General features: G+C 45.0%; 2 protein-coding genes across 8 annotated transcripts in view; one reads left to right on the top strand and one right to left on the bottom strand.

Moving 5' to 3' along the window:
• Positions 1–18,167, bottom strand: part of RABGAP1L (RAB GTPase activating protein 1 like) — a 409,469-nt gene extending 391,302 nt beyond the window's left edge. For all 4 annotated transcript variants that reach the window (XM_029080877.1, XM_029080879.2, XM_029080878.1 and 1 more), the window contains exons 1-2: positions 18,080–18,167; positions 3,111–3,219 (exon numbers count right to left, since the gene is read on the bottom strand). The gene's annotated coding sequence lies outside the window, so the exon portion shown is untranslated. The remainder of the gene's footprint in view (positions 1–3,110; positions 3,220–18,079) is intronic.
• Positions 18,168–18,392: 225 nt separating this feature from the next.
• The window catches only part of LOC103170512 (Holliday junction recognition protein), a 41,990-nt gene continuing 36,371 nt past the window's right edge, over positions 18,393–24,011 (top strand). The window contains exons 1-4 of one of the 4 annotated variants that reach the window (XM_029081291.2): positions 18,395–18,563; positions 20,780–20,909; positions 20,995–21,075; positions 23,653–23,786. The gene's annotated coding sequence lies outside the window, so the exon portion shown is untranslated. Of the gene's footprint in view, positions 18,564–20,779; positions 20,910–20,994; positions 21,076–23,652; positions 23,787–23,821; positions 23,837–24,011 lie in introns of those variants that run through there. The other 3 variants (XM_029081292.2, XM_029081293.2, XM_029081294.2) reach the window with 3 other exon arrangements.

Here is a 24,011-nt window from a genome sequence, read left to right as displayed (position 1 = left end):
GATGCTCCACTAAGTCTAAAACAGAAATTCCTCATCTTCCTATCCAAACCCTGTCCTCCCTGTCTTTCCTATCACCCCGCCTATTTGATCTGTCACCAAATCCCATCAGTTCTACCTTCACAACATCGCTAAAATCCACCCTTTATTCTCCGTACAAACTGCTACTATACTGATCCAAGCACTTATCATACTTTTGCCTTGACTACTGCATCAACCTTCTCACTGACCTCGCTCTCTCCCCCCAGTCTTGGTCTTTACTTCATTCTGCTGCCAGGATCATTTTTCTAAAAAAAAAAAAACTCAGTCTACATCTCCGCGCTTCTCAAGAACCTCCAGGGGTTGCCCATCCACCTCCACATCAGATAGAAACTCCTTACCCTGAGCTTTAAAGCATTCAATTAGCTCGCCTCCTCCTGTTACCTCACTGATTTCCTACAACCCAGTCCAGAAGCTTCACTCCTCCAACACCAACCTATTCACTGTTCCTCAATTTTGTCTACCTCATCACTGACCTCTTGCCCAACTTCTCTCTCTGCCCTGAAAGTCCCTGACCCTTCAGAGCCGAGAGATCACTATTCTTCCCGTCATCAAATTCTAATTAAAATTACATCTCCAAGAGCCCTTCTCCAATTAAGCTCTCTTTTCCCCAACTCCTTCTTCCCTTCTGCATTGCCCTTTTACTTGGATTTGCACCCTTTATTCACCCTTCCCTAAGTCCCACAGCACTTTTGTACTTATCCATAATTTATTTACTTACATTAATGTCTGTCTCTCCCTCTAGACTTTAACCTCATTGTGGACAAGGAACATGTTTACCGACTCTGTTGTCTTGTACTTTTCCAAGCACTTAGTACACTGCTCCTCCAAAAGCAAGTGTTCAATAAATACAATTGACAGTCAAGTCAAAACTGCTACTAGAGGAAAGTGCACAGGCTTGGGAGCCAGAAAACCTGAATTCTAATACTAGTTCAGCTATTTACCTCCTGTGTGACTTTGGGTAAGCCATTTGACTTCTCGCTGCTTCAGTTTTCTCATCAATAAATGGGTATTCGATTCCTGTTCACCTTCCTACTTACACTGTGAGCCCCTTATGGGACAGGGACCCTGTCTGACTTGATTATCATTTATGTACCTGACCGCTGAGTGGCACATAGTTAGCACTTTACAGATACAATAATGATAGAGCTAAGGTGGACATTTAGGGAGGAGTACCAAAGGTCCAGACTCTAAAGAAATGAATTAGTGTGAGCCTAGAGAATAAGCCCAAGCCCAGCCAGTGCCATTATAACCCACTGCCCTTCAGGCCACTCACGTCCACTGCTCTCAGGATGAGAAGCTTAGGCCACAAAGCAATTATAATTATCCCATTATTTTCATTGTTTAGTTTCTACTTTGGCTTGTCTTTATCATCTTTTCTTTCCTTGTCATTTGTCGCTCATTTCTGCCTTCCTTTCAACCGTGATTTTAAGCCCTCTTCACTGATCTCCCGGCTCCAGTCTCTCCCATCTCCAGTCCACACTTCTCTCTGCTGCCAGGATCATTTTCCTAAAATGTCATTCTGTAAGCATCACGCCAGTCCTCAGAAACCCCAAATGTTTAACTGTTTCACTCACATCAAGCAGAAACTCTTGACTTTTGGCTTTAAGATATTCAATCAGGTCTCTCTCTATCGATACATTCCCTTCTCCCATCGTACCCCAGGTTGTACTTTACATTCCTCTTAAACTACTCACTATTCCACACTTCATCTCTCCCTCTGCCAAAATCTTACTCTCTCCTTCCTCACATTCAAATTTATCAGACTACAGCTCTCCTCCTCTTCAAAGCCATCCTGAAATCTCATCTCCTCCAGGAGGCCCTCCCTGATTAATTTCCATTCCCACCCATTGACATTCCCCAGTGACATTTCATGCCACTTAAGCACTTAAATACTCACAACCTGTCCTGACACTTAGGTACTTTCAGACCCAACCCTATCACTTAAGCACAGACTTTTGTAGATAGCCCCCTTTCTTCCTCCCATCTGTAATTTATTTTAGTGTCTGTCTACCCCAGTAGATTGTAAATTCCTTCGGTGCGGGGATCGTGTGTTCTAATTATATTGTACTCTCTCAAGCACTTAATACAACGTTCTGCACAAAGTAGGTGCACATTAAAGGTTATTGATTATTGATTTTCAAAATATAAATGCCAGCATCAAGGGCTTTACCTTTTTTTAAAAAATCAAAGGATGGAGACTCCACTGAGAACAGGAAACAGGATGGATGGAGGTACTGTCAATTTTGGCAGCATCCCCCTTCCCCCAAGGTACGCCCTGGGCACGTCACTCCCCTGGGCCACCTATTGAAATTCCCAGAAGTCTGTGGGAGTGGGGGGATATGGCTTCTGGGTGACCCCAGGAAGGGGAAACATGTGGGAGAGACCCCACATACACACTTTGGAGCTGTTTCACAGAAATTTAGTCTCCTTCCAGCATCCCATAAATAAATAAATCTATGTTCTGCCTTATATCTCAAAAACGTTTATCAATTCATATTTTGATAGAGTTGTCAGATAAAAGATAAAAATTGAGCATTGTCTCTCCAAAACCTAAAAGATATTTTCAGTTTATAATTTAAGTACCTCCACCCCATTTTGTCATGAATAATACAGTTTACAAGACTAAGATCTTAGTATAAAAATTTTACAGTAAAGCTAAAATTAGATTAAAGGTGCCATGAATGCACTAAGTGTAAACCTCTGATAGCACTGAATTAATAGCTTTGAATAGAAATGGATGACTTTCTTCCAGAGTAGCTTCCAAGTGTTTTCGCCAAGATTTCAAATAATTATCAAGTTATTTTTGTTCAATAGATATGTAAAATCTATTTTGAATCTTTTCATAACAGTAAAAGTAACAAGTTAGTGACAGTGACATCCCTCCTGTTTTAAAATAAAAATGCTGTTTTTAAAGTATGGCTCATTTTTTATCATACCCAACCAAAGGGGAATTTGTAACCAGTTTTTGTTCCATTTACAAAATTTACAATCCATTTACATGGATTGGCTGAAATAACTTTTTAGAGTCCTTTCTCTCGGGCGAGATGACGACATGCTGCTGTGATCCTGACCTGGAATCCACCTGCTCTCCAGGTTCTGTCCTGCTCCGTTCACTCTGCTACTGAGTCTCTCTGGATTCCGGGTGGGCCGGTGGCAGGAACGAGGAGGTAGGGCCGAAATCTGGAAAAGTTGGAAATGTGACCCATCAATCAGGCTGGCGAGCAGAAGTAAGGGAATCTAAAATGGCCTAGGCCGGGGGTGGGATGGGGGGGAGATTGAGGATACGGGGAGGCTCCGACCCAGGGTTGGGAGGGGCTCTACGCTGGCTAGGTTCAGCCCTCAGGGGCTGCAGCGCCTGAGCCAGAAAGAACAAGCAATCAGGGACATTTATTGAGTGCTTACTGTGTGCATGGCACTGTAGTCAGTCAATCATATTTACTGAGTGCTTACTGATGGCAAAGCACAGTACTAAGCACTTGGGAGAGTACAACATAGCAACATAACACATTCCCTGCCCACAACGAGCTTACAGTCTAGAGGGGGGGACAGACATTAATATAAACTTACAGATACGTACATAAGTGTTGTGGGGCTGGGAGGGCTTAGTCAGGAAGCCCTCTGGGAGGAGATGTGCCTTCAAATAATGCTTTGGGGGTCGGGGGGAGTAACTGTCAGATATGAAGAGAAAGGGTGTTCCAGGCCTGACACAGGACGTAGGTGAGAAGTGGACAGTGAGATAGACAAGATAGAGGCACAGTGAAAAGGTCAGCTTTAGCACTCTCTTTTGAGAGTACACTATAATGAAGTTGGTAGACACGTTCCCTGCCCACAAGGAGCTTAGTCTAGTCTACTGACAAATCAAGCATATACAGCGTTGACCTAATTGAGTTCAGTAGGGCTCAATCAGGCCCTCTCCGCTTTGCCCACATCCTCCACTTGCCCGTTTCTCAGTACAGACTAAGCAAAAAAAGAAAGATACGAGAAGAGCAAAATTGCACATTTAAATGTGCCCCTTTTTTTTTTCTGCCTTTGCCCTAGGTCACTCAGACAAGCTGAGCCCCAGGTTTTCTAATGCCTGTCCAACTCAGGCCAGGCTCCATCAGTGAGGCCTTGAGCGGGGCCTCATTGGGCCTCCAAATCCCAAGTTTTGCTGATGCTGACTACAAACTTACCCGGCCTGCACATGTCCTCCCTGGACATTTATTTCTGCACTGCAAGTTAATTTTGCCTCTTGCAGACTCAGATCAAAAATTGATATTTCCAGAAAAAAATTTTCCTAAAAAATATACCTTTCCCAGATATGGCCATTGAATCTCAACTGTAAGCAATATTCAGAAAAACTAATAATTCTGATCCCTTCACATTCCAATTCACTTCCACTTTTTCCTTATCACCACCTATAACATAAAACATTTACCCATGTATCTCACTACCCAACACGAGATTCCTAACATTTTACATTCTTTCTGAGAGAATATATTATAATCTCCCACATGATCCAAACCTATGGAAAGTACATTTTGTCATCAAGGACATTAAGTGACGTTTCATCGTGACTGCTACAGAAGAAGTCCTGAAGATGATGATACGCAAACTGGAAAATTTCTAAACGCAAACTGAAAAACATCTAAATCTATTCTCTAATTAAATTGATTTTCCCCACCAGTAATTACAAAATTGCCTAAAAAAACTTTTATTTTTGATCAAGTTAATATTAAGCACTACTATTTAAGTAGTTATTAAAAAACAGTCCATTACACCAGGACAAATTTTCTGGTCATGGTTTCAGTAGGCTTCTTTTTTTTTAATATTTGTTTGTTTTTATGGTATCTGTTAGGCACTATGTGCCAGTCACTGTATTAAGTACTGGGGTAAATACAAGGTAATCAGGTTGGACAAAGTCCCCATCTCACACAGTGCTCACAGTCTTAATCCCCATTTTACAGAAGAGGCAAGTGAGGGGCAGAGGTTAAGTGACTTGCCCAAAAACACACAGAAAACACTTGGCAGGGCTGGGATTAGAACCTAGGTCCTCTGACTCTCAGGCCCGTGCTCTTGCCACTAAACCACGCTGCTTCTCTTCCAAATAGTGTTTTTCCAAAGAGTCAAAACTCCCATAAAATCCAACATAAGAAACCAAAAGCATTTGCAGACCATGACTCCTTTAGCAAAACAAAATAGAAAATGAGGCAACTGTCTATAATTCAGTTCCAAAAATCAATTTTTTTCCAAACTTTCGCTTAGCCAGAAATTTGATTCATAAGGCAATCTTCTGGTCCGAATGACCTAGATAACTACTCCAGTTCTCCAATGCACTTTGCCAGCAAAGACTCCCTAAAATAGACAACAATACCAGGCTGGCAAGCCCTAGACAAATTCTAATATTCATTCCTGGGATTATTTTCTCCAGCCAATTAGAATCATAAGTATTTCCACCATCTTTGGAATAGATAATGTTCATTTTTGACTACCAAAGCCTAGTCACAAGGATAAGGCTTTGGCAATAAGGCCTGGGTTATTTGTCTGAATATGTCCCTGATCAACTGCCCCTTCACTTCCTCAGCTAAAAAACACGTATAATTCTACCTGCCCTTTTTGAGGACTCCTAAAATGGCTCTGTTAAATACTTGGTAATTCTCAACCATATAAAGGTGTTATTTTCACTACATTAAGTAACTAGACTAAATTAGCCAGACACTGCACTTGAAGGAAATAAAAAGGTCAGAGGTCTCTGTTTTTTAAAGATAGGGCATTTAGTATTAATTACAAAAATGTTATTCTTTGGTATTATTTGACCTAGGGCACAGTAAAGACTTCACTGACACTGAATTGTATCTGGGAGAGTGCCCTGAAGAGTAGAATGAATCTCTCCCTCAAATAGAAAGGGATAAAAGGCTCCCAAAACGTCAAACTTCTCCCATCCTTGGTTGGTGGCTTTTAACTAGGACTGGAAAGGGCAGGCCTACTGCAAGAATTTGGATCCAGTGAATTGAATGCATGCTGGAAAATTTATGTCAGGCAGGCGAAGCGTTACCGAATGATTTTTATCAACAGTTGAATATTTTGGCTGTGTCAATGCGAAGGTAAACCTAATGGAAAGTTGAAAGAAATGTCACAGATCCCACCTGTGTCACGAAAGGGTTCGTGTATTTAGAAGCGTGAGTAGAATTTATGGGAAGAGAAGTTTTGTCTTCCTTGGTGGGTCACCCCCTCTTTGACAGCTGCTAACTTGGGGTTCCCCTCAGCCTCACCTGCCTGGACTCTGGAGTGTGCCCTAAGGCCACCCAAGGTGGCAACAGGGTGCAGAAATAAGGCTAAGGAACAGACAGCATCCTGGACTTACAAACAACTCTGGGGGTGCCCCCAGATCCTCTAGTGGGCACAATGAGCTACAGGACACGAGGAAAATGCCATCAGCTGGGAACTGGGAAGACCCATTAATAATAATAATAATAATGTTGGTATTTGTTAAACGCCTACTATGTGCAGAGCACTGTTCTAAGCGCTGGGGGAGATACAGGGTAATCGGGTTGTCCCACGTGAGACTCAGTCTTAATCCCCACCATTATCCTAGGCAGCCTAAGCCCTGGGTGGGTGGGTCGACTGAAGGTGACTAGTTTTACATTTCTCTGGGCTTACATTCATTGGAGGAGTGATCCAGATGTGACACAGGCAATAGGCAGAGGATGCAATGTGGCCTAGTGGAAAGAGTAATAATAATAATAATAATGTTGGTATTTGTTAAGCACTTACTATGTGCAGAGCACTGTTCTAAGCGCTGGGGGAGATACAGGGTAATCAGGTTGTCCCATGTGAGGCTTACAGTTAATCCCCATTTTACAGATGAGGTAACTGAGGCACAGAGAAGTTAACTGACTTGCCCACAATCACACAGCTGACAAGTGGCGGAGCCGGGATTCAAACCCATGACCTCTGACTCCCAAGCCTGGGCTCTTTCCACTGAGCCATGCTGCTTCTCAAGAGTAAGGGAGTGGGAGTCAGAAGACCAGGTTTCTTATCTCAGGTCTGCCCCTGGCCTTCTGAGTAACCTTGGGCAAGTCACTTCAACACTCTGACCCCAGTTTCCTCATCCGTAAAATAGGGGTAAAATGGATTATGAGCCCCGCGTGGGGCAGTGTCTGTTTCCAATCTGATAACGCTGTATCTACCCCAGGGCAAGCAGTGAATAAATGCCACCGCTATTGTTATTGTTACTAAAGAAATTACCCAGGAACCTCTTTGGATTTCAGGGTTTCCAGAGGCACAGTCACCTTGTCAACCAATCATATTTCCTATGCTCAGAGCACTGTATTAAGCGCTTGGGAGAGTACAACATAACAGGGATGGTAAACAGGCTCCCTGCCCACAGTGAGCTTATAGTATAGAGGACTGGCTCACTGACAGATGTGAGCAAGTTCTAAGGATGGGATTTCCAGACCTACTTTGCTACACAAGAAAATTAAGGTTCCATCATAAAGAAGTTTAGCCTACACTACATTGATCAAAATTAAACTATATCGAGATACTAGTATTAGAGAAGCAGCGTGGCTCAGTGGACAGAGCATAGGCTTGGGAGTCAGAGGTCATGGGTTCTAATAATAATGTTGGTATTTGTTAAGCGCTTACTATGTGCAGAGCACTGTTCTAAGCGCTGGGGTAGATACAGGGTAATCAGGTTGTCCCACATGAGGCTCACAGTTAATCCCCATTTTACAGATGAGGTAACTGAGGCACAGAGAAGTTAAGTGACTTGCCCACAGTCACAGAGCTAAGTGGCAGAGCCGGGAGTCGAACCCATGACCTCTGACTCCGAAGCCCAGGCTCTTTCCACTGAGCCATGCTGCTTCTAATCCTGGCTCCGTCACTCGTCAGCTGGGTGACTTTGGGCAAGTCACTTAATTTCTCTGTGCCTCAGTTCCCTCATCTGTAAAATGGGGATGAAGACTGTGAGCCTCACGTGGGACAACCTGATTACCTTGTATCCCCCCCCAGCGCTTAGAACAGTGCTTGGCACACAGTAAGCACTTAGCAAACACCATCATTATTATTATTAAATACCTCCTCCCCCTCCTATTTAGACTGTGAACCCCATGTGGAAGAGGAATTGTATCCAACCTGATTATTTTGTACCTACCTCAGCATTTAGTACAGTGCCTGGCATATAGAAAGTGTTTAATAAATACAATTATTATTACATCACGGATAGCGGTACTTTTGTTTTGAAAATTACGTAGGTCGCCTCCTCTCCATTCTCTGGAAAAATATAAGAAATTGGAGGAAAACAAGGGAGCAAAAGTTATGACCATATCTGCCCCTTTCATTTGATTAGTAATGGGGCATTATTTTGATATCATCTCTCCCTCTGCAACTGCCCTGCTTTGTGGATGAGCCAAAAAGGGAGGCCTCCCTAAAAAGCGCTGACGCTTTTGTGTGCCAGAACTTCAGATGTCCTCGGCCAAACAGGCAGATGAAAATATGCATGCTGCAATCCACGGCAGCACTCTGAGTGGAGTAACCCATCAATTCCTTCCCACGTTTAGCTTCTAAAACGTTTCCTCTTAGCAATGTTGCCTCTGATCTGACCAACAAGAGTTTTTAGTTCAAACTGACCTCCTCTGAACTCTGCCCCTTCTCACAAAATTGTAAACTAAACATGGATTGCTAATTTTCTTTTTTTAACACACTTTGGAGGAATTTTAAAGACACTTTCAAAAGTCTAGTTAGGCCTGATTGCACTTCTGCTGTGGGTAACCATGTGCTGTCCTCTCAACAAGGCACAAAACACTAATTTGTCCATGAGGGTAAAGCAGAATTCCCTGTTAGAAAATTTAAAGACCAGTAAGTTTGAGGTTGACTTGGGGTGCAGTAACAATTCCTCTTCTGTGGCCTTTTAAGTGGTTTAGTGTTTTTGTTTTTTCCTTTTTATCTTAGTCATCCCCTTCATGATAGCAAAGTAAAGTTTTTCTCTAAGCAACCTGAAAAAATGCCTTTACCAACTGGAAAAGTAATTTAGGTACTTTCCCTCTGTCTCAGTGGCCCTCTTTTCCTCCTCCCCTGAGCTCCATCTCTGGCTTACTCCCCATGCAGAGAGCTAATAGGGATGGTTATTGACCCAGTTCGGATCCATACTAAAAGCGTGCAAGTTGGACGGGTGAAGTAAGTGCAGCCTGTGAGTGGACTTTGTGTCCCATTGCCTGAACACTCCTCAGTCATAACTACAGGGAGCTTTTCTTGTTTCTCAGAATTGCTCAGCCTCAAACTTCCCAAACAACTGAATATCACTCTACCATAAGCCACCAACCTATCCTGAACCACCTGGGTTCCCAGTGGGGTAATCTCTTCACTATACTGGGAAGTAATGTAGCCTAATGCAAAGAGCATGGGCCTGGAAATCAGAGGACCTGGGTTCTAATCCGGCTCCCCCACTGGTCTGCTGCCTGAGCTAGGGCAAGTCACTTTACTTCTCTCTGCCTGTTTCCTTTTTTTTTAATGGTATTTGTTAAGTGTTCACTATGTGGCAGGTGTAGTACTAAATGTTGGGGGAGAGACCAGCAAATCAGGTTGGACACAGTCCCTGTCCCACATGGGGCTAACAATCACATGCTAGATGAGGGACCTGAGGACCAGTGAAGAAGTCATACATCAGACAGGTGGTGGAGCCAGGATTAGAACCCAGGTCCTTTTGACTCCCAAGCCTGTGCTATATCCACGAGAGAACGCTATTTCTTCTGCAAAATGGGGATTAATACTGTGAGCCCCATGTGAGACACAGACTTTACAATCTGATAAGCTTGCATCTACCCCAGCGCTCAGGACAGTGCTTGACGTAATAAGCACCTAACAAGTACCATAATTAGTATACTAAATACATACACACATTCAACATTCTTTCAGAGACAGTGCTGGGACTAGAATCTAGAGTTTTTAAGTCCCAACAGTATTCTTTCTACGAGAGGAGAACAGGTGTGGGCCTCTGTGCTCCTTCAGGATGCTGGTAGCTGCGGCAAATGCAGGCCAGATTTATGCCTGAGTCTATGTCCTGTGGTGGCCATAGGTCAAAGAGGATCAGAGACACTTTACGGAGAGGGCTACACATTTGAGTATGCACATCTGGATGAGCCCTCGGAAGGTGGGGCAGGGTTGTATGTGCATGTGTGAAAAATGAGGGGTGAGAAGATTATAAACAGGGGAGAGGAGAAAACAAAACCAGAAATACAACCCAAAACCAACACTGTCACATCTGAAGCCCAAAGATTAGTTTAGAAACATTAATTTGTGTGAAAGGATACACCTCTAACCCTACACCCCCACCCCAATCAACCAGTGGCATTTACTGAAGGTTTGCTATGTGCAGAGCACTGTACTAAATGCTTGGGGGAGTAGGGTATAACAGAATTAGCAGACAAGTTCCCTGCCCATAATGAATCTAAAGTCTCAGAAGTACTCTGTTCTGTGACCACAGACAGCACTCCAACACCCTATCAACTCCCTGGCAAGGTGTGCTGCTGGGCACAAGCGTTGCAGGCCACACAGTGTGGATGGCTCAGTGCAAATCATCGCCACTACTTCAACAACAGTGGGACCTAGTGGAAAAACCTAAGGACCAGGAGCTGGAGGACCTGGGCAGACTCTATCTAATCCCAGCTCTGTCATCGGTCTGCTGTGTGACCCTGGGCAAGTCACTCCACTTCTCTGTGAAATCTGTAAAATGGAGACTAAGACTATGAGCCCTACATGGGACAAGGACTGCTTCCATCCTGAACATCTTGTATCTTTCCCGGCGCTTCGTAATCATAATAGTGGTACCTGTTAAGTGCCTACTACGTGCCAAGCACTCGTTCTAAGCATTGGGGTAGATAGAAGATAATCAGGTCCCACATGGGGTTGGCAGACCAAGTAAGAGGGAGAACAGGTATTGAATCCTCATTCTGCAGATGAAGTAGCTGAGGAACAGAGAAGTTAAGTGACTTGCCGAAGCTCACACAGCGGGTACGTGGCGGAGCGTGGCTCAGTACGGTACCTGGCATATTGTAAGCATTTAAATTCCATTTTAAAAAAACCCAACAGAAACCCAAGTGCATATCCTACTGGCGGTTAGACCTATCTTTCCCCCTCTTAACCACTGGTGTCTGAGCAAGAGGATCAGACAAAGTGCACTGTTGTATTTTCAAGGACAGAGTGTATCAGTGAGCAAGAGAGGCTCTCTCAAAGACACTCATGGGTGTAACATCACTGTAGGCAGTGTCGTCTAAACCAAGGAAAACGCTAACCTTTATAAAAAGAGAAGAGGTTGCCTGGAAGATAGGATAACACCACAGTTCTGGGAATTTCTAGGTTGGGGTTTTTCTTTTTTGGTGTTTTCACAAAACTTTTTGTTTAGTTCCCTTTTTTTTTTTTTAATTTATGCTAACAGTTTTTGTTGTTTTTTTCTAGGAAATGTGCTCTGCTCTTCTGGGCCTATCATAACATCACAGCTGTGGTGATGTTTGTTTTTACTGTTAAAAGTATTTTCTAAGCAAAAGTTTTAGTCCAAAAATGAAAAGATACCTTGGATTTTCAAATGCAAAATTAGTAAGTACTGGTTTAAAGTTAAATCATTTGATCAATGGCATTTACTGACGCTTACTGTGTGCAGAGCACTGTACTAAGCGCTTGGGAGATTAAGTGATTGACAAGAAATCGTGACCTCAAAAAGTCCCCAAAATATTCCAAAAAAATTCCCCAAAGGGCTGAAAAGGGGTCAGTCATGAGATAAATTGCAACAATGGAAAATATGCACCTCCAGCCTGCGCCCCGGCCCCTGCCCGTTATTGCAGGGCTTCCTGCTAGGGCAGGGCTGTTTAGGGGAGGGGGGGGGGGTGTCTGAGGCCCAGGACAACACTTCTCCTCCACCACCTCACCACCCTGCTCACCGAAGAGCAGGCCAATCCCCTCCTATAGCAGCCTGGGCTCGGGACAGGTCTGAGGTCCACCCTGTCCACCATCACTATTATTAACAAATACCATCATCATTATTATTATTATTATCCCAGCACCGCTCCACGGGTGATGGAGGAGAACAGCCCTCCTGACAAGTCAGATAGGTAGAAAAGATATTATAATAATAATAATGAAGGCATTTGTTTAAGTGCTTACTACGTGCCAGGTACTGTTCTAAGCACTGGGGTAGATACAAGATAATCGGGTGGGACACAGTCCCTGCCCATGTAGGGCTCCCAGTCTTCATCCCCATTTTACAGATGAAGGAACTGAGGAACAGAGAAGGGAGATGACTTGACCAATGTCATAAGGCAGATAAGTGGCGGAGCCCGTGCTCTTTCCAATAGGCGACACTGCTTCTACAAAGTTATGGCAATTTGGGCGGAGGAGTGCCTTACCCAGGGCAGAGACAAGAACCCAACGACCATTCAATTGCGGCAGGACTTTTCTGCTAGTCTCACTGCTCTTCTTGATTGCTGTCCTTGTCACTGAATTTACCCTGTGTATTGGCCCTTCCCACCTTCCATCTTGTGACAGGGGCCAGGAACCCTGTCTGAATCAATGTCCTTGTATTTCTCTCAAATGGTTAGGATGTGCTTAATAAAAGCCATTACTATTACTACTAAACCCACGAATAAAGGCATCAAGAAGAGTGATGAACCGTGGAAAGGAATGTATTGAGATACAGGTTCCGCTTTGTCCCATAAAATCTACTTTATTAGTATTAACCAGGTTCACTCTCTGCTAAAAAAAAAAATAAAATACTTTGGAAATGTGAATAGTAAAAAGCAACTTCATTATAACAAACTCCTTCCCGGGAAGTTGGCCCTGAAATACATCATTAACTTTACAAGGCTTAGCCAAGGGCCCCAAATCCATAATTGCTTAACACTTCTCCATATACATTGTAAAAACAAACATTCATTCTTATCCAGTAAAAATCCTGTTGAAAGGGCCATAAAGAAATTTTACTGCAACTCATAGGATGAGTCTGAACCAATAACTGCCTCTGCTGTTCCTTCTAGGCATTATCCACAGACAGTACGTAAGGGATCCCTGAATTGCCCTTGAGTGCCACCATCTTGAACAAGCTTACTCTGCTGGTAATCATCTCACCACTGTGTCCAAGCCAAACCTTGAGGCTGCCCAATGAATAACACACAAATTATACACTCTGTTGCAAACCATTACAACTTGTCGGAAGTAGGTACCTAACTTGTGAGCAGCAGCATGGCCTAGTGGAAAGAGCATGGGTCTGGGAGTCAGAAGGACCTGGGTTCCAATCCCACCTATGCCACTTGTCTGCTGTGTGGCCTTGGGCATGTCACTTCACTTCTCTGCGCCTCAATTATTAAGATTGTGAGTCTCAGGTGGGACATGCGCTGTGCCCAACTTGATTAGCTTGCATCTACCTCAATCAATCATTAGTATCTACTGAGCACTCGCTATGTGCAAAGCACAAGGCTATGTGCAAAGCACCATTCTAAGCGCTTGGAAGAGTACAATACAACAGAATTAGTGGGCCCTTTCCCTGCCCACAACGAGCTTACAGTCTGGAGACGAGCTTTCAGTCTACCCCAGGGCTTAATACAGCGCCTGGCACATAGTAAGTGCTTAACAAATTCCCCAAAATAAAGGTATCTCCAAGGCTACATCATATCTGCTTCAATCTCTCAAATGTTCCTTCACATGACCATCCCTGTGTTCTGTATGCAAAATGCCTACAGGCAGGGGTATCTACATGAGGCCATTGGCAGCTCTGGGAATAAAGCACTCCACCGAATTGCAGTAAGGCCCATAACAATTACATTGGAAGCAAATGCTTTTTCTATGGCTAGGTCCAAAACTTGTTACTCAATTTCATCAATCAAGCAATAATATTTATTGAGTGCTTCATGTGTGTGGAGCACTGTACTGTGGGTTTGGGAAGAGTACAATACAAAATAGTACATATTGACAATCTCTGCCCACAAGGGGTTACAGACTAGCATGGGAGATGGACATCAAAATAAAATACAGAGCGATATGGACGTAAGTACTGAGGAGCTGGGGGAATGATTAAGGGGAACAGACCCAAGTGCACAGGGAGGGAGGGCTTCGGCGGGGAAACTCGGCGGAGGTCTCTTGGAGGAAATGTGACTTTAAATCCTCCAGAGAAGGATATCATTTTGGTCTTTTCCAACCCTCCTTTGAGTGTGGGTATTTTAGAGTGATTCTAAAAGTTGTTTGAATATTGGGATGTATTAAAAGTAGGTAACTTTTATCATTAATATTGGGTTAAGGGAAACAGAAGATTGTTGAAAGTAAAAGCTCTTAAAATTTTAAGCTTAAGGACTTAATTGAAGTGACCTACTGACACAAATAAAACAGAGATGTGAAAAAAACACCTTCTGATTAATATGCAAAGCCTTAGAAAAGTCTGCTGTTCATGCAACCAAGGAAGGAAAGAGAGTTAGACTGGATCTGGATCATCAATGGGACAAACACACACAGGATATTTTCATGGGCGATAGTTAAACTTTCTGCCACGGCAATTATAAAGCCAAGATTTTAAGGAACACTGTCCTCTGATTCTTTGTTAAACCACTTCATTTCTATCCATGTGCCTTATAGTACAAACCAGCCTGCCATCTTGCTTTCTATATTTGCAATATCATAATTCTGGGGAGACGTGAGCACCACACCCCTACAAACTACACAGTCTAAGACTCTCATCGTATAACTGGGGATGACAGGTGGGAAAGCAATGAGCGGAAGAGGAAAATCAAAACAGAAATAGCAGGGGAGGTGACTGGAGAAAGGAACCCAGGGAGCTTGGGTGAGGACAGGCAGGATGGCTGGGGAAAGACCTGCCTGCTCCTTTCCCCCAGCCAGGCTCTTTCACACCAACTCTTTCCCGGACCTTCCTGCTGCTCCCTGGAGAAATAAGTCAGAAATGTATTACAGTCCTCAGGACTGTAAGCTCACTTTTTAATGGTACTAGTTAAGTGCTTACTATTGTGCCAAGCACTATTCTAAGTGCTGGGGTAAATACAAGATAAACAGGTTGGCCACATTCTCTGCCCCCCATGGGGCTCAGTCTTAACCCCCATTTTACAGATGAGGTAACTGAGGCACAGAGAGGTGAAGTGACGTGCCCAAGGTCACACAGCAGAGTGGCAGAGCTGAGATGAGAACCCAGGTCCTTCTGCCTCCCAGGACCGTGTTCTACTAAACCACGCTGCTTCCACTATGGGCAGGGAGCATGCCTGCTAATTCATTCATTCATTCATTTGTATTTATTGAGCGCTTACTGTGTGGAGAGCACTGTACTAAGCACTTGGAAAGTACAATTCAGCAACAAATAGAGACAATCCCAACAGCAATACTCTGCACAGGATAAGCGATCAATAAATACCACTGATTGACTGATTGGTCAGGAACTCATCCAGTTGCTTGCGTACAAGTTTATCACTAAAACATCCTTGTGGTTGAAATCGTAGTTATCTAAATGCATGATTAATATTTGATCATAAAATCTGCCCTGCCTCATTTGGTGCCCTGATAACCTCTAATGTAAGATCCCAGAATGTAGCGACTGGGTCAAACCTGCCTTGCCAGCATGTGCCAGTGGCTCTTAAATATGATAATGCATAAGGCTCGATTCATCTATCGTCTTGGCTCCTCGGGTTGTCCGGTCTTACTGTCAGATTGACTCAGCTTCACTTCCGTATAACAGAGTTACAAGCCAGTTTTCTAGTGCTTCATCTTGCGTTCCAAAATTTTCCATAGGCAAAAATCCATCTTCAATTTGCCTGCAGTCAAACTTCGCATCGATGCTATTTTACACTCTACTCAAGATCAGAAGTCAGACAAACGCGCACGGGAAGTTTAGAAGTTTTAAAGACTGCCTTTTCACAGGATTAAACGTATTAACTGCTCCCTACCTCGGTGAATCTGCAGAAATGACACTAAATTATTAAATCGGGCTGAACCGAAAAAATCCCTAAAACATATTGCATTTCCATCCACGGACCCTGACGATGAACAGTACCTATGCAATCAAGATTGCGATCCGCCAGGCAGGCTGAAGAGCCCTGACGATGGCATCTTCCTTTGCTCCAGGCAAGAAACTAACCACTGGATCTGCAAAAACTGAAAAAGGGGTACTTCCCTTGCAAGTGCCTGTTTTGGGTGCTTATCTCCGGAGGTGATTATAAGGTAGTCAAATTAAACCGGGCCCCTGTCCCACAGCGGGCTGACGTTCTAAATGAGGGTTAACAGACAGGGAGCATAATAACGGTGATATCCAAAACAACAGTCAGTTTCAAAATCTGCTGTTGATGACAGCTGTAAAACCTAAGTACCTAAGCACAGTCCTTGGGTCAAATCGGAGAAACAGTGCAGCTTAGTGGCAAGAGCCCGGGCTTGGGAGACGGAGGTCAGGGGTTTTAATCCCGGCTCTGCCACTTATCAGCTGTGTTACTTTGGGCAAATCACTTCTCTGGGCCTCAGTTCCCTCATCTCTCAAATGGGCATGAAGACTGTGAGCCCCACGTGGGACAACCTGATCACCTTGTATCACCCCCCAGCTCTTAGAAGAAGAATAATAATAATAATAATGATGTTGGCATTTGTTAAGCGCTTACTATGTGCCGAGCACTGTTCTAAGCTCTGGGGTAGAGACAAGGTCATCAGGTTTGTCCCATGTGGAGCTCACAGTCTTTATCCCCATTTTACAGATGAGGTCACTGAGGCATAGAGAAGTTAAATGAGAAGCAGCATGGCTCAGTGGAAAGGGCATGGGTTTAGGAGTCGGAGGTCATGGATTCTAATCCCGGCTCCGCCACCTGTCAGCTGCGTGACTTTGGGGAAGTCACTTGACTTCTTGGTGCCTCAGTGACCTCATCTGTCAAATGGCGATTAAGCCTGTGAGCCCCACGTGGGACAACCTGATGATCTTGTCTCTAACCCAGCGCTTAGAACAGTTCTCGGCACATAGTAAGCGCTCAACAAATACCAACATTATTGTCATTATTAAGTGACTGACCCAAAGTCACCCAGTTGATGGGTGGCGGAGCTGGGATTAGAACCCATGCCCTAAACCCATCCTAAAGTCCTAAAGTCCTAAACCCGTGCTCTTTCCACTGAGCCACAGTGCTTGGGAACAGAGTAAGTGGCTTAACAAATATCATCATTATGAGGATGGTGATGATGAGGGGGGGAATCCTCGCCCACCCATGGGAGGGCACGGTGGGGGGACGGGGCATGAGGTGTGGGGGGGGGGGGCGGGAAAATAATAATGTTGGTGTTTGTTAAGCGCCTACTATGTGCAGAGCACTGTTCTAAGCGCTGGGGGAGATCCAGGGTCATCAGGTTGTCCCACGTGAGGCCCCCAGTCTTCATCCCCATTTTCCAGATGAGGTCACTGAGGCCCAGAGAAGTGAAGTGACTCGCTCACAGTCCCCCAGTGACAAGGGGCAGTGTCGGCATTCGAACCCATGACCTCTGACTCCCCAGCCCGGGCTCTTTCCACTGAGCCACGCTACTTCTCTCATCATAATGTTGGTGTTTGTTAAGCGCTTCCTATGTGCCCAGCACTGTTCTAAGCGCTGGGCGAGATGCAGGGTCATCAGGTTGCCCCACTTGGGGTTCCCAGTCTTCCTCCCCATTTTCCAGATGAGGTCACTGAGGTCCACAGAGGTGAAGTGACTGGCCCACAGTCCCCCAGCCGACCAGGGCCAGAGGCGGGATTGGAACCCATGTCCTCTAGACTCCCCAGCCCGGGCTCTTGCCACCGAGCCCCGCTGCTTTCCACCACCACCAGAGAGCTCTCTGGGATGATGTTGGTATTCGTTGAGCGCTTCCTGCGGGCCAAGCCCTGCTCTAAGCGCTGGGGGAGGAAGAAGGTCATGGCGGGGGGGGCCCAGGGGGGGGCGCGCGCGCAGGGGGGAGGGGAGAGAGAGAGGAGCGCGCCCCCCCCCTCCGCCGTCCGCGCGGGCAGCGGACCCGAGAGAAAGCGGCGCCGTGCGGGAAGCCCCGCCGCCCCGTCCCCGCCGCCCCGTCCCCGCCGCCCCCTTACCGGCCGCCGGACCAACTCCGTGTCCCCATTCGCCGCCGGCCGCTGTCCGGCCCGTCCCGCTGAGGCCGCCGCCGCTCCCGGGGCTGCGGGAGGGAGGGGGAGGCAGGAAGAGCCGAGGGGCGGGGCGCGCGCGGGGGGCCGGGCCCGCGGACGGGCGTGCGCGCTCCCTCCGCGCCCCCGGGGGCGCGCACGCCGCGCGGGGCCACGCGCTGGGGAGCGGGCGGGGGGGAGGGGGCGCGCGCGGCCCCGCCGCCCCCCTGAGGCGTCCCGCGCGCCGCCGCGCCCCCCCCCCCCCGCGGGAGGGCCCTTCTGAGGACATCCTCCGCACCGGCCCATCTCCCTCCTCAGCCCTGGGGGATTGAACCGCCTTAAGATGGAAATGTGAAGAGCTTTTAATCTCCAGGATCGTAATACATAACCAGGGGAGGGGGCGAGCGCCGACTTCTGTGCCAAGCACTCTTCTAAGCGCTGGGGAGGAGACCAGGTGATGAGGTTGCCCCCCGCGGGGGCGCGCAGTCTTCACCCCCCTTTTACAGTTGTGGGAACTGAAGCACAGAGAAGAAGAAGAAGAAGAATGGGATTTGTTAAGTGCTATGTGCCAAGCACTGTTCTAAGCGCTGGGGTAGAGACAAAGTCAGGAGGTTGTCCCACGTGGAGCTCACAGTCTTCACCCCCGCCCCCTTTTACAGATGAGGGAACAGGCACAGAGAATAATAATAATAATGATGATATTTGTCAACCACTTACTCTGAGCCAAATACTGTTCTAAGAGCTGGGGTAGAGACCAGGTGATGAGGTTGTCCCACGTGGAGCTCACAGTCTTCATCCCTCTTTTTCAGTTGTGGGAACTGAAGCACAGAGAATAATAATAATAATAATAATGGGTTTTGTTAAGCGCTGACTATGTGCCAAGCACTGTTTTAAGAGCTGGGGTAGACACAAAGTCATCAGCTTGTCCCACGTGGAGCTCACAGTCTTCACCCCCCCTTTTACAGTTGAGGGAACTGTCACAGAGAATAATAATAATGATGGTATTCATTAAGTGCTGACTATGTGCCAAGCACTGTTCTAAGCACTGGGATGGAGACCAGGTAATCAGGTTTGTCCCACGTGGGGCTCAGTTGTCATCCCCCTTTTACAGTTGAGGTAATAATAATGTTGGTATTTTTTAAGTGCTGACAATGTGCAGAGCACTGTTCTAAGTGCTGGGGTAGATACAGGGTCATCAGGTTGTCCCATGTGAGGCTCACAGTCTTCAACCCCATTTTACAGATGAGGGAACTGAGCCACAGAGAAGTGAAGTGACTTGCCCACAGTCACACAGCTGACAAGTGGCAGAGCTGGGATTCGAACCCATGACCTCTGACTCCCCAGCCCGGGCTCTTTCCACTGAGCTACACTGCCCAGAGAGTAATTATAATAACGATGATGGTATTTGTTCATTCATTCATTCAGTTGTATTTATTGAGCACTAACTGTGTGCAGAGCACTGTACTAAGCGCATGGAGAGTACAATTTGGCAACAGAGACAATCCCTACCCAGCAACGGGCTCACAGTCTAGAGGGGGGGAGATGGACAACAAAATAAAACAAAACTAGTAGACAGGAATCAATAGTTCTACCCCACCCCCATGCCACAGCACTTGTGTACCTGTTTTACTTGTTCTGAACTGTATATAAAGTGCTCTGCACACAGCGCTCAATAAAGACGATTGAATGAATGAAAGAAATGAATGAAAAGACCGAACTGATACCCTTCTTGGGAGGATTTAAAGTCACATCTCCTCCAAGAGGCCTTCTCTAAGTATTTTTCTTAACGCAGGGTTTGGCGGGGGGCACTTTCCACCTTCCCATGTAAAGGCCAAGCCCAAATGGAAACTGGGTATCCTCCTATGGAGGACTGTGACACAAGTGGCCAAGAAAATCACCTACCATATGTCCCCCTCCAGATATAAAACAAAAACTAAAAACACCTGAAAGGGTTAAGCCAGATGGTACTGGATATTTATATAGTACATTTCTCCACAGGAGCTTCCACAGTGAGCGTTTCGATTGGGAAAATAGTACTTATTAAAGGTTTTCTTGGCTACTAAGTACTCTTCTTTAGACTGTAAACTCATTGTGGGCAAGGGATGTGTCTGTTTATTGTTATAGTGTACCCTCCCAAGTGCTTAGTACAGTATTCTGCACACTGCACTCAATTAATACGGTTGAATGAATGAAAGTGAGTGTACTTAACTCTGGGGGTGATAATAAAGTAGACAATTAAACTGGGCCTCTATTCTACCTGGTGCTCACAATCTAAATGAGGGTTAGCAGAGATGGAGAATGGTAGCAGTGAAATACAAAACAACAGTAAATTTCAAAACCCGCTGTTGATGATAGCAATGTAAAACAAAGTAGCTAAACACAGTCCTTAGGTCATTCTTAAGTGAGTCTGAAAAGTACGGTGGCCTACCTGATTAACAATTAATCAATCAGTGGTATTGCTTCCTGTGTGCCTAGATGCGTACTAAGCGCTTGGGAGAGTACAGTATAATAATTGGTAGACACATTCCCTGCCCACAACAAGCTTACAGTCCCACCTGATGATCTTGTATCTAACCAAGAGCACTGCTCTGTGCATAGTAAGCTCTTAACAAATACCATCATTAGGAAGAGTAGTATAATTTTAGCTTCTGTTTACTTATTCGGTGCTAGATTGGAAGATACAGCATTTAGACTAATTGAGTGAAGATGTCACAAAGGCAATGGTAAACATAAACAACATGCCACAGCCCAGTAATGCTTTACAGGGCTGTCATCCTCTTCCTCCTGCTCCTCATCATCAGTAAGTACACACTAAGCCCTTTTTGTATGTGGAGCACTATACTAGGCACTTGTGAGAGTTAGTAAACACCATCTCTGCCTTCCAGGAGTCTTTAGCATAGCAGGGGAGACGGGCAGTAAAATAATTTATGGAGAGCATGAGAGCATGAAGAAGGAAAAGGAGAGAGGTATGTTTCTCTTTAGAGTTTTCTCAAACATTTCCTCCTCTCCAAATTTTGGCCTGTTCTGACAGTAGGTTTTGGATGTGTATTATAGTCACAAACTCACCATGGATTACAAATAAATTAATGCCTTTGTTTTCCACTCTGGGGAGAATGACAGTTTCTCAACTTTGGAAGAGGTAAGCCTGAGTGTAAAAGATGACTTCAAGTGGTTGGCACTAAAAGAGAAAAATCTTTCTCCTCCATTCAGTGCATACAACATATTGACAGCTTAAGCTGTAACATGTCAGAAGTAGAAATTATGTTCTTGACAGTGGTGTCAGTAATAACACCTCATTTGTTGTTTTATCAGATGGAATGGGATTATCAGAACCTCTCTTCAGGGAAACAAAACTGCTGTCTTCTCTTTCTCATGACTTTTAAATTTCATAATGATTATTTGTTGAATCCAGACTCCCACTTTTCAATGAGGCATTGTATTTGGAAATATTAAAATATTCCAGTCGGATGTCACTCAGAATGTGGCTTTAGCTAAGAAGAATCCAGAAGAGGGTCTTGAAGCTAGGCCAATCCACCACTAACATTTTACTGGAGTCCTCACTCTATGATGCTTTTATAGGACTAAACACAATCACAGCTCTGTCGATGTACCTCAGCCTCACTCAGCAGGCCTACTTCCACAATCTTAAATTACAAGCTGAGAATTGTTGGTAAGAATCAATAGGCAGAAACAAATCTTGAGTAAATCATCACTAGGCTATAGGGAGAAAGTCTTCCCTTAAAAGGATCTGCCTGGCCTTATAAATAAGTACCAATGATTGATTGATTGAGTGACCCTTCCAGCGCCCAAGGCACAAATCCCCTTCCCACTTTCCTAATTTAAAAAGTATATCCAAGTCACTTAAATGCCTGCTTTACTCCTCCTGTTTACATTTCCCCTAGAAAATACTGCATATATTTTTAAAAGGATTCTAAAAGGAAAGTTCTTGTGAAAGTCCATCTAATCATGTCATGAGAGATACTGAGCTATAATGGTTGACATTTTGCCAATATTAAATATGGCTTCTCAACTATTTCTTGGTAGCAGAGCAGCTCTGGAAAAATTAACACTTGCTCTGGTTTGGGGAGGCAACCTTATCAAGCTCCTTTAACCTTTGAACTGGTTACTATTAAATGGTCATTAATCCTCAATATCAATTCTGTAATCCATCAATAGTATTTACTGAGCAGTATACTGTGTACAGAGCACTGTACTAAGCACTTGGGAGAGTAAAGTACAAAAGAGGTGGTAGACGCGTTCCCTCTCCACAGTGAGCGTACAGTCTAGAACTTTAATATTAGCTATATTAACCATACTTTGCTATTAGCTTGTCAATCATGTATTTTGCTCGACTCCCTGTCGGTGGTGGGCCTCAGACACAAACAGCTAGGACACAATACACACATGCATAGACTGGTGGGCTGGTGGGCCCTAGGCCTGTGAAGCCAAGTCAGTGGGACCAGATCAAAGCCTGTTTGGGTTCAGTTAGACTGGTCAGTCCAGTGTTTGGCATGAATTCAATGGATCATCAAGCCAAAGAAAAACGAAGCAGCGTGGTCTACCGGAAAGTGCCCGGGCTTAGGAGTCAGAGAACCTGGGTTCTAATCCTGCCTCTGCTACTTGTCTGTTGGGCGACCTTGGGCAGATCACTTAACTTCTCTGTATCTCAGTTCCCTCATCTGCGAAACGCAGATGCAATACCTGCTGTCCCTCTGACTTAGACTGTGAACCCCATTTGGGACCTGATTACCTTGTATCTACCCCAGCGCTTAGTACCGTGCTCAACACATAGTAAGCACTTAACAAATACCACAATTATTATTATTGTCAGCATTATTGTCATTATCATCATCATCCTCATCATCACCATCATCATTAAAAACAAACTTTGCCTCTGAAATTTGGAGCAGACAAATTGAGAAAATGTTTAAAGAGGAATCCTCATCTAATTCCCACCTGTATATTCTCTCCCAGCACTTAGTACAGTCCTCTGCCCAGCACATGGTAAGCACTTCATAAATGCTATTATTACTACTACTACTCCTCAGAAAAGTCTCAATGGTCTACTAATTTGCAACTTTGGAAAAGGTTTTATGTCAATTAGGTTGAAAGGGGCCTCGAGAGACCATCCATTCTATTCCCCTGTCTCTGACCAGGCATGATTTTGACCATTTCCAGTAAAGCAGTTATCTCTGCTTTTAAAAAAAAAAAAATCCCAAAAAAGCAACCTCCATTATCACCAAGACCACAAAATAAAATACAGTTAGTTAGTGTTGTGACTTCTTCTAATAGAGTATAAAAGCAATATGTTGGGGGGGAATTTTTAAACAAACTTATTTTGCTCATATTCTAGAATAGGAGACAGCTCATTTTTGCCCTATAGCCTTTGTGGCTCCAATTTAGAGGCTCCGTGGTCTCGGACCATGGGTCCTTTCCATTCTTGGAGAGCCTGGGGTGATTTGGGACCTCCCGGTTCTCCCTTAGGCCAGCCTCTTCCAATTTCCCCAGGCTTCCTCTCAGTCTGCTTCACTGCTCATTTCTAGGGTCTGCATTAGGGTGCCAGTAACCAAAACAGCGGTGGCAGCAACAGGAGGAAGGTGAAGATCTGGCGAAGAGAAGAAAAAGACAGTGACATGGAAACTGAGGAGACAGTGGCAGCCACAAGACGTATCAGAGAGTAAGTAGCAGCCGCTGGGATGTGGAGGTGGAACAAGCCCTTGGATCCAGGTCAGGATTTAGTCCTCATAGTCGAAGCCCCCAAATGTCCCCTACCTCCTTGGGGTCTTAGCGGCAGTCATTGGCCCCACCAGACAGTGAGCCTTAGCCCAAAGGCAGTTGGCCCATTAGAGGAGACTGGCTCTATAGAATCTACAAAGATAACTACCTAACTCCTTGCAGTCAT

Source organism: Ornithorhynchus anatinus, chromosome 16, assembly GCF_004115215.2.
Source record: "Ornithorhynchus anatinus isolate Pmale09 chromosome 16, mOrnAna1.pri.v4, whole genome shotgun sequence".
In the NCBI taxonomy this organism is placed as follows: domain Eukaryota; kingdom Metazoa; phylum Chordata; class Mammalia; order Monotremata; family Ornithorhynchidae; genus Ornithorhynchus; species Ornithorhynchus anatinus.
This window is presented reverse-complemented; position numbering and strand designations above follow the sequence as displayed.